Below are 11,865 nucleotides of genomic sequence, written 5' to 3' on the forward strand. Positions count from 1 at the left end.
CAGCCGTCCATGTCCCTAACATCCATGTACCTATCCAACCTTCTCTGAAATGTTGTAAACGAGCATGCATGCAGCAACTGCGGTAGCAGCTCGTTCCACACTCTCACGATCCAGTGAGTGAAAAAATTTCCCCTCATTTTCCTCTTCAGCTTTTCAACTTTCGTCCTTCTGCCATGACCACAGACTGTAGTCTCGCCCAACCTCAGTGGAAAAAGAAACACGATAAAATCTGCAGATGCTGGAAGTCAAAGCCACACGCACACAATGCCACTGGAGTTCAACAGACCAGGCCGCATCTATCGAAAAGAGTAAACATTTCAGGCTCAGTCCTGATGAAGGGTCTCGGCCCGAAACATCGACAGTTTACACTTGTCTACAGATGCTGCCTGGCCTGCTGAGTTCCTCCAGCATTGTGTGTGTGCGTTGCTCAGTGGTAAAATCCTGCTTGCATTTACCCTATATGCTCCCTTTAGTATTTATTATGCCTCTGTCAAATCCCCCTCTATCTTCTGCACTTCAAGAAATAAAGTGCGAACCTGTCCAATCTTTCCTTATAACTCAGGTCCTCCAGATCCGACAAGATCCTTGTAAATTTCCTCTGAACCGCTTCAAGCTGATTTATAGCTTTCTTGTTAGTAGATGACCAAACCTGCGCACAATACTCCCAGTCAGGCCTCAATGGCGTCTCATACAACTTCAACATTACATCCTGTCTCCTGTAATCAGCACTTTGATTTATGAAAGGCAGCGGGCCAAAAGTTTTCATTTCGACCCCTATATACCTCTACAGCCACATAAATGAATTATGGACCAGTACTGCCAGATCCTCTTGTTCCACCGCACACCCCAGTGCACCGTTCACTGGGTAAATCTCACCCTGGGTGGTCCGACTGAAGTGCAGCACCTCACACTTGCCAGCATTAAAATCCATCCACCGGTTGTCCAGCTGGTCCAGATCCCGCTGGAATCCAATAGTCTTCCTTGTTGTCCACTGCACCCCCAATACTGGAGTCATCCGCAAATGTGCGGATCCAGTTAGCTGCATTATCATCTGGATCAATGATATAGATGTCAAACAACAGCGGAACCGGTATCGATCCCTTTGGCACTCCACAGGCCTCCAGTCAGAGAGGCAATCACAATCTCACTTCTCCCGCAAAGCCAATACTTCATACAATTTACTACCTCTCATTGAATGCCAAGCAACTGAATTTCATTGACCAGCATCCCATGCGGAACCTTGTCAAATATCTTGATAAAGTCCATGCACACAACATCCACTTCCTTGCCTTCATCAACATTCCTAGTAAATTCCCCTTAAAACGCTACCATGTTCATTAGACACGACTTGCAGGGCACTAAACTGTGCTGACTATCCCTAATCAGTCCCTGTCCGCCCAAATGGTCATAGACCCGACCCCTTAGAATACCGTCCAATATCTTTCCCACGTCTGACATGACTCACATCAGGAGAGAGCCTTTCTTAAACAGCAGAACAATATTTCACATTACCGATCAACACGATGGGCAAGTGACCTAATGCTGATCGTTTATTTCAAGGTCGTGTAGATTGAGTCAGAGAGGGTAACTAGATCAGCCAGGATGAAATGGCAGTGCCGACTCGATGGGCCAAATTCCCCAATCTGCCCCTTTACCTTATCGTCTTATTCATTATTCTCTAATTTTTTTGTTGTCTTACTTGCTGCTGAGGATGGTTTAATTATCTCTGCTGGATCCCGAGCAGATTCTGCACTTGCCATCCACAAGTTCGGAAGGAACCCTTTGGCAGGACCTGGAAATTCGTCAACCGATTTTGCCTCAAGGCAGCAGCATGTCCGCCTCTGTAATAAGTATATGTTCCATGAGCTGCTTCACCTGACTTCTATATATTCTGTGTAGATTCTGCCTCCGACTCCCGAATAAAACCGATAATAACCACCCCACCCAATAACTATTGGCTTCATGCGTTGATTACCATTCCGGTCTTCCAGAGGACCAATTTTGTCCCTTGCAATTATTTTGTTCTTTACATTTCTGTAGAATCCCCTTTGGATTCTGGTTCACTTTGTCTCCTTGGGCAATGTCATGTATTCTTTAACCTTCCTCATCTTTTCTTAAGTGTTCTCTTTCATCTCCCATACCCCAGAAGTAGCTCAGTTGTCCCTACCTGACGATACCTGCTAAGGAACTGCATTTATTTCTTCAATATCTGCCTCAATATATCTTGAAAACCAAAGTTCTCTAAACTTGTTATATTTACTTTTTTTATTCTGACAGCCACATTCACGCTTGGCACTCTCAAAATGTCGCTTTTGAAGGTCTCCCGTTCACCAAGTACACCATTGCCTGATAACAGCGAGTCCCAATGCACAATTCTCAAAACCTTTTTAGATACCATCAAAATTGGCCTTTCCCCAATTTATAATCTCAGCCCGCAGGCCAGACCGTTCCTTATCTATATTTACTTCTAAAATAATGGCATTATGATCGCTAGATGTAAATATTTCGCATACAGAATCTTCAATCACAAGCCGTGTCTAATGGGGAATCAAATTTCGCAGACTCTCTCGTTGGGACTTCCATGTACTGATGAAGGAAACTTTTTCTGATCACATTTAACAAACACGATCCAGTCTAGGGGTTTTGAGCATGGTGGGAGACCCAGTCAATGCGTGGAAAGTTAAAATCACCTACTTTCACAAACTTATGTTTCTTTGAACAGTCTGTGATCTCTCTAATGTGTTCCTCAAAATCCCTCGGACTGCAGGGTGGTCTGTAATATAGCCCCAGTAACATGGTCCTACCTTTTTTGTTACTCAGTTTCAACCATAACGCCTCACTAGAGGAATTCTCCAGTCTGTCAATAGACAATAAACAGTAGACAATAGGTGCAGAAGTAGGCCATTCGGCCCCTCGAGCCAGCACCGCCATTCACTGTGATCATGGCTGATCATCCACAATCAGTACCCCGTTCCTGCCTTATCCCCATAACCTTTGATTCTGCTGTCTTTAAGAGCTCTATCCATCTCTTTTTTGAAAGCATCCTGAGACTTAGCCTCCATAGCCTTCTGGGGCAGAGCATTCCATATATTCACCACTCTCTGGGTGAAAAAGTGTTTCCTCAACTCCGTTCTAAATGGCCTACCCCTAAATCTTAAACTGTGGCCTCTGGCCTCTGGTTCTGGACTCACCCATCAGCGGGAACATATCAGTGTCCTGACGGGGCACTACCATCACGTTTTCCCCTGACTGATAAAGCCACCGCTCCTCCTTTAATCTGCCCCACTCTGTGGCGTCTAAAACAACGGAACCCTGGAATATAGATCTGTCAATCCTGCCCGTGTCATAGCCAAGTCTCACGAAGGACTATAATATTGTAAATCGTGTCGATTCATGCCCTGATTCTCATCTGTCTTTTCTTCAATAATTCTTGCATTCAAACATACGCAGCTCAGAACATTAGTCGCAACATGCTTTACCCTTTGATTCCTGACTTTGTCTGAGGGTTTAGCATCTGTTTGAGAAACTTAGATAAGTATATGGATGGGAGGGCTATAGAGAGCAGGTCAGTGGAAATCGGCAGGTTAATAATTTTGCACGCAGACAGGGAACAGTGAACAATAAAGCTCCCGGTGCGGAATATAGAGACGGAGAATCGTGTGCTGTAAAACTCCGCGCTATCAGAAATGGAGACCAGAACCGTTCGCGGTAAAACTCCCGACGTGGAACCGTAATCCCACGGTGGATATGTTCGGTGACTTGTGAACATATATGATTAACGACCCTGCAACTGGAGACTGAATGAATAGTTCGTTGAACAATTCTAATCAGGCACACCATCTCCTCGCATTTCTCCCTTACCCCTGGCTACTTACCCCGTCTCCCTCCTCACAGTCTTTCTTCATTATCCGGCCCTCTACTCCAGCCTTCCCTTCTTACTCCCTGTCTTCCTCATCGTGTCGTCTCCCCCTTATCCCTTCCTTATCATCGCCTCTCTCAATCATCTTTGCTTCCTCACCGTCCCTCTCCCTCCCTTTCCCTCGTCTCTATCCCTCTCAGGTACACCACTACCTCGACCAGTCTCCCACTGTCTTTCATCCTTTTCCTCCCTCTCTCCTCTGTTACCCCTCTCTCTACTATTCTATCAACAAATCGTACTCCTCTCTCCTGTCTTTCTTCACTCCCTCACTCTCTCATGTTCTCTCTTCATTTCTCTCACACTCTCTCTCTCCCCTTCACCCTTTCTATCCCCTCTGATTCTCTTACTCTTCCATTCTCATTCCCATTCCACAATCCCTGTCCCTACCCCATCACCCACCATCTCACTCAGTCTCAGTCACCCTCTGTCTCCCCCTCTCCATCTCTCACTCTCTTCTCCCTCTAACTCTTCTCTCTCACTCCCTCACCTCTGTCTCTCTGTAACCTCCTCCATCTCCAGCTCTCTCCCTCTCTATATCTCTCCCTATGTCCCACCCTCACCTCCTCGCTCTTCCAAACACGCTCCCTGCTGGCTCCCGTATCCCACACTGTCCTACCCTCTCTCTCACCCTCTAAATGCACCGCTCACCCCACGCGTTCTCCCTCTTTGCTCTCTCTCTCTTACTGTCTCTCAACTCCCCTCTCTCTCAATCTCTCTTTCACGCTCTCCCTTCTCTCTTATTCTCTCTCTCCCTCTCTCTCTGTCTCCTCTATCCCTCATTCCCTCCCTCCCGTCATACCCCACGCTCTCCACCTCATCCCATACATATATCAACAATATTTAAATATCAAGTTGCATTTATAATAATGCTCTTTGTATGTTCCGGATCTTCAGTAATGGTCTTTATATATGAGGATCAGAGGGATCTTGGGGTCGGAGTCCATATGACACTCAAAGTTTCATCGCAGGTTAACTCTGTGGTTAGGAAGACATACGGTGCATTGGCCTTTGTCAATCATGGGACTGAGTTTAAGAGCCGAGAGGTAATGTTGCAGCTTTATAGGACCCTGGTCAGACACGACTTGGGGTACTGTTTTTAATTCTGATCGCCTCACTACAGGAAGGACGTGGAAACCATAGAAATGTTGCAGAGGAGATTTACAAGGATGTTGCCTGGATTGGAGAGTATGCCTTATGAGAATTGGTTGAGTGTCCTCGGCCTTTTATCTTTATAGCGACGGAGGATGAGAGGTGATCTGATAGAGGTGTACAAGATAATGAGAGGCATTGATCGTGTGGATAGTCAGAGGCTTTTCCCCAGAGCTGAAATGGCTAGCACGAGAGGGCATAGTTTTAAGGTGCTTGGAAGTAGGTACAGAGGAGATGTCAGGATTAAGTTTTTTTTTTACGTAGAGAGTGGTGAGTGCGTGGAATGGGCTTCCAGCGGCGGTGGTGGAGGCGGAAACGATGGTGTCTTTTAAGAGACTCCTGGATGGCTACATGGAGCTTAGAAAAATAGAGGACGATGGGTAAAGCTTAGGTAGTTTTAAGTTAAGGACATGTTCGGTACTGCTTTGTGGGCCAAAGGGCCTGTATTGTGCTTTAGGTTTCTATGTTTCTATATTATGGAATGCGGCAGTTGGGAATAACGTTGTCTCATTTATTTAAATCAATCGTGAAAAATATTTTTAAAACAACTGCAGAAAATTGTAATCTGAGTTAAAAATGAAAAGAAGGCTCTAATAGATATAGATTCTGTTGCTCTTCCCTCCTGCAAAAAGGGTTAAATACAATATTAAAGCGACTTTGCACACACCCTAATGAGATTAATTTGCGGAACCGGTTCGATTTCATTTCAGCCCAAAGGCCGCACCCTGTTCTCAGAAATGGGAGCGGACAGGCAGCTGCTTACACACAGACTCTGGACTGCGAGTTTCACAGAATAACAACCCGGACCTTCCAAATCAATCAATGATTTGACACCTTCTCCTTCCATTCCAGTCCTGATGAAAGGTCTTGGATCGGAACGTCGAGCTATTATTCCCAGCCATAGATGCTGCCTCGCCTGCAGCGTTTCTCCGGTATTTTCAGCGTTGCCCTGGTTACGAATGATCCGCGAGAGGGAGCATGTGGGGGGGGGAGGGGGCAGTGGGCGGGGCTAGCTGAAAGAATCGACTTCAAAGCACCCATCCTCTTAGGATATTCCTGAGGAGTTAAGATGAGAATAATTCATCTTCTTATATGTATTTTGTATCTTTATTTACAAACAACCCGTTGTCTGTGTTTCGGATCAGTGATCAATATGTCATCACCTCTCTTCTAAATCTCGCCTAGTGGAGATTGTGATTGCGTTCCGCTTGTTTCCTCTTTGTACGGTTGAGATTTTCCAGAACTTATGTCAAGATTAATATCAGTTCTAAAAGATGGGGGAACGGTTTAAAAGCAAGAGTTGTATTAACGACAGCTGATCCGGTTTGAAAGGGTTGCATGTTAAGTACGTTTTTAATCTCTTTTTCTTTTTTTGTCTTTTTTGTTATGTTTGAAAATCCTCTCAATGGTCAATAGAACCAAGGTTTTCGATTATATTCAAGACCCAGACGCTTAATATAAAGTTTGGGAATGCAGACTGAAAGTTCAGATGTGTTCAGCTATGTTTTTTAAGACCATAAGACGGCGGAGCAGAATTAGGCCATTTGGCCCATCGAGACTGTTCCGACATTTCCCCATGGCTCATCGATTTTGCATCTCAGCCCCAAACGCCCACCTTTTCCCCGTATCACTTCATGCCCTGACCAATCAAGAATCTATAAACCTCTGCCTTAAAAATACATTCAGACTTGACTGCACGGTTACCAATCACTGGCTAAAGACATTTCTCCGCATCTTCGTTCTTAAAGGACGGCCCTCTATTGTGAGACTGGGTCATCTGGTCTTAGACTCTCCCACCACAGGAAACATTCTCCCCGCATCTACCCTATCAGGACATTTCACCATTCGATACGTTTCAATTAGGCCACCCCTTATTCTTCTGAATTCTGGTGAATACAGGCCCAGGGCACGAAACGCTTTTCATATGACGAGCCTTTCAAACCTTGAATAATTTTTCTGAACCTCCTTTGAACCCTGTCCAGTTTCAGCACAACCTTTCTACGATAAGGGAGACGAAACTGCTCACAATGCCCCAAGTGAGGCCTCGCTGTCGCCTGCCAAATCATTCCGTCAGGTCGCATAGGCAGCAATTCAGAGATTACTACCTGGAAGTCCTGTTTCTCAGGCTTTTAAACATCTCCCTAAATCTCTCTTCAGGATCTTATCACCTTGTCTACCAATGCCGTTAGTGTCAATATTCACCAGACCTCGGGCTGCTCACGCTCGCCCTTGAGAGTACATAGACTCGACCCGAGACACCCCTGATCCCGGAACCAGGGAGGCAACATCCATGCCGATTTCTCTATCACTCCTACAGAACATCGTCTCTGTCCCTCCGACTAAGGAATCTCCTATCAACACTGCAATTGTCTTCATCTCTCTGCTCTTCTGAGCCGCAGCACTAGACTCAGTACCAGAGAGCCGGTCACCGTGACTCCTCCCGGGTAGGTCGTCGCCCTCAATAGTATCTACTTGTGTACTATTAATGAGGGGGACTGTCACATTGGCTGTGTATTTCCCCTCATTCTCCTGACAGCCGCCCAGTTACCCATCTCCTGCAACCTAGAGGTCACTACTTCCCTTTAGCTCCTGTCTATCACCCGCTCATTATCCCGTATCAGTCGAAGGCCATCGAGCTGCAGCTCCAGTTCCTTAACACCTTCTCTCAGGGGGCGCTACTCGGCGTACCTGGCGCAGATGTGTTTATCTGGGGGACTGGAGGTCTCCCAGACTTCCCACATCCCACACAGAGTAGAAAACACTGCCCAGGAGCCACTCGCTCTAATCTGTTCTGCCAAAACAAATGGGGAATGAACAAGTGAGCGCACAAAGCGAGTAACTTACAGGACAATGTACCTCACCCAAACCTGATCTCGCCTAAGCCCGATGAGATAAAGCCATTCTTATCAGTGACAGAATGAAAAAGGATGGCCGCTCCGCTCGCGCTTGGAGTATTCGTATTGGCCCTCGGGTTCAAATCAGATTTCTGCCTGAAGTAGCCGATTTGAGGGGCTGGCTGGCCTACGAGTGCACACTGCGCTGTTCACAAGAGAATCGGTGACAACTGATTTGGAGTAAACCAATCGAACGAGTACTTGCGAATGCACATGCAAACTTTTAGTTGGCAGAACGTAAATTTAATATTGCACTAATTATGTATTTATAGTCCATTTTCAGTGTGAATTCCAGACCCCAGCAGGGGTTGGGGAATTGAACGGCTGCTGGGCAACACGGTCTGGGAAGAGAAGACGAGCTTCCCGTTCGCTTTCACTCATCCTGCAGACCCCCCATCGCTCTCGTGCGTCATTACACAGCCCCGCCTACTGCACCACGCGCGCCCTCTCACGGAGCTTCGTCAGCCTCGCGCTAACAATCCGTGCTCCTGTCATCTCCCAGGCAACGTGCCACTTCTCGTCAAATGACTACCGCGATATTTTGCTTCCATTGGTATCAGATAATGTCAATCTAAGGTACCAACCAATAGGGATACGAGATTCGTCAAGAGGGCGTTCCACCCTGTGGAAGAAAAATAGTCAGACATTGTGGCGAACGTTAAGGGGTTAATGACCTTCTTGTAGTGTGTGAATTCAAAGTCTGTAATCACTTATCTGCGGCTAATGTACACGGTGTGACTGAAATGTGCTTTGTAGACGGGATGGGAAAATAACTATGTCTGTGCTTCCTTGTTCTAAGAATCATCACATGCCTGCGCTTGGGAAAGCCTGATATACTGTCCTGATATACCGAGCTACAAGTAACTGACTCGCATGCTGGCTGTACTTTGAGAAAGAAGTTTCTCTCTGGAATCATTGTTCCGTAATCTGCCCTAACACAGCAGGCAGAGTAATTTTTAGGCTGATTGGTGTTTCGGGTTATCAACTAGATTTAAACCGTTACTCATCGTTTTAGAACTGATATTAATCTTGACATAAATTCTGGAAAAACTCAACCGTGCAAACGGGAAACAAGAGGAACGCAAACACAACCGTCGTCAGGAGATTTGGAAGAGAGGTGATGACATAAGACCATAACATACAGGAGCAGAAGTAGGCCATTCGGCCCATCGAGTCCGCTCCGCCATCCAATCATGTGCAGATCCAATTTTTCCAGTCATCCCCACTCCCCTGCCTTCTCCCCATACGCTTTGATGCCCTGGCTAATCAAGAACCTATCAATCGTTGCCTTAAATGCACCCAATGACTTGGCCCCCACAGCCGCTGGTGGCAACAGATTCCACAGATTTATCACCCTCTGACTAAAGTGATTTCTCTGCATCTCAGTTCTAAAAGGACGTCCTACGATCCTGAAGCCGTGCCCTATTGTCCTAGAATCCCCTACCATGGGAAATAACTTTGCCATATCTAATCTGTTCAGGCCTTTTAACATTCGGAATGTTTCTATGAGATCCCCCTCATTCTCCTGAACTCCAGCAAATGCCTCCCAAGAGCTGCCAGACGTTCCTCATACGGTAACATATTAATCACTGATCCAAAACACAGACAACTGGTTGGTTTTGAATAAAGATACAAAATACATATCAGAAAATGAATCTTTCCCCAGGAATATTCTGGAAGGACGGGTGTTCTGAAGTCGCTTCTTCCCCGCCCACTGCACCCACACGCGCCATCTCGCACCCTCGCGCTGATCTCCCGTAACCGTGGCAACACACACACACACACACACACACACTGCGGGAGAAACGCTGCAGGCCAGGCAGCATCTATGGATGGGTATAACCAGTCGATGTTCCGATCCAAGACCCTTCAGCAGAACTGGAATGGAAGGAGAAGAGGCCAGATCATTGATTGATTTGGAAGGTACGGGTTGTTGTTCTGTGAAACTCGCAGTCCAGGCTCTGTGTGTAAGCAACTTCCTGTCCAGGCACATTCCTGAGAATAGGGAGCCGCCTTTAGGCTGAAATCAAATCGAACTAGTTCGGCAAAACCCTCTCATTTGGGTGTGAACCAGGTCACTTTAATATTGTATTTAACCCTTTCTGCGGCAGGGAAGAGCGAAACAATCTATATCTATCCGAACCTTCTTTTTCATGTTTAACTCAGATGACAACTTTCTGCAGTTGTTTGAAAAATATTTTACACAATTCATTTTAATATATGATTCGACGTCATTCCCAGCTGCGTCATTCCGTAATATAAAGACCATTACCGAGGATCTGGAACCCACAAAGATCCCAGATACAAATGTACTTGGCATTTAAATATTGTTGATGTATGTATGGGATGAGGTGGAGAGCGCGGAACGTGAGTAGAGAGAGAGGAAGAGAGAGAGAGAGGGAGAGAGGGAGAAGGGAGGGAGGAAGAGAGAGAGAACGAAGAAGAAGAGTGGGTGGGGTGAGAGGTGGATTAAGAGGATGAGAGAGAGGGGGAAAGACAGTGTGGGATACGGAAGCCAGTAGGGAGAGAGTGTGGTAGAGCGAGTGGGATAGGGTGGGCCATAGGGAGAGAAATAGAGAGGGAGAATGGGTTAGAGAGAGGCGGCGAGGGTGTGAGACTGGAGAGTAAGAAAGAGGAGATAGGGGAAAGAGTGAGGAGAAGGGAGAACAAGAGATAGGGAGGGGAAGACGGTGACAGATTGCGAGTGAGATGGCGGGTGATAGGGGCGGGGACAGGGGGAGTGGGATGTGAGAGAGAATGGGAGAGTAGGTTGAATAGAGGGGGTAGAAGGAGAGAAGGGAAGAGAGGGTGGGAGAGATAAAGAGAGACAGGGCAGAGGGTGAGAGAGGTGAAGAGGGAGACAGGAGAGAGGAGTAGGGAGAAAGTGGAGGGAGAGCGGGTAGGGACTGTGGGGTATGGAGAGTCTGAAGGATAGAAGAGAGACGGAGAGGGAAGCAGTTTGGGAGATGAAGGAGGTGTGTGTGTCTTGGGGGGGCAGGTGGGTGGGTGGGTGGCTGAGTGACTGAGTGAGAGGTGCAGCGAGGAGGAAAGTGCGATTGAACAAGTAGGTGAGGAGAGAGGTCTGAGGGAGACGCATTTGAGGCAAAGGGAGTGAACGAATCTGGAGGGACCAGTGAGCATGTGGGGCCGGTGAGAAAGGAAAGTGAGGGCGATGGGAGGCAAAGAAAGTGGGGGGGGGGGGAGTGGGAGAGAGGGAGAGACTGGGCGAGTTAGGGATGTAACTGAGGAACAGAGGACAGGGAAAGGTGAGGGAGAGAGGCGGTGAGGAAGCAGGGATGATTGAGAGGGAAGATGGTAAGGAAGGGGTGAGGGAGTGGAGAGACGATAAGGGAGAGAGGGAGCAAGAAGGGAGGGTTGGAATAGAGTGCCGGATGAGGAGGAGGTGTTGTGAGGAGGGACTGCTGAGGGAAAAGGGCTGAGGCAGAAAGGCGAGGAGATGGAGATGTGTCTGGTTAGAATTGTTAGACTAACTATTTATTCAGTCACCAGTGGCAGCGTCTTAATCAAGTATGTTCACAAGTCACGGAACAAACCTTCGGTTCCACACGGGGAGTTTTACCGCGTATGGTTCTGGTCTCCATATACGACAACCGGGTGTTTTACCGCACACAATTCTCAGTCTCTGTATTCCACACCGGGAGTGTTATAGTCATAGTCATAGTCATACTTTATTGATTCCGGGGGAAATTGGTTTTCGTTACAGTTGCACCATAAATAGTAAATAGTAATAGAACCATAAATAGTTAAATAGTAGTATGTAAATTATGCCAGTAAATTATGAAATAAGTCCAGGATACTGCTCCCCGTCTCCGTGCCAAATTACTTACCTGCCGATTCGCACTGACATGCTCTCCATACCCCTCCCATCCCTGTACTTATCCA

Source organism: Mobula birostris, chromosome 13, assembly GCF_030028105.1.
Source record: "Mobula birostris isolate sMobBir1 chromosome 13, sMobBir1.hap1, whole genome shotgun sequence".
NCBI lineage: Eukaryota > Metazoa > Chordata > Chondrichthyes > Myliobatiformes > Myliobatidae > Mobula > Mobula birostris.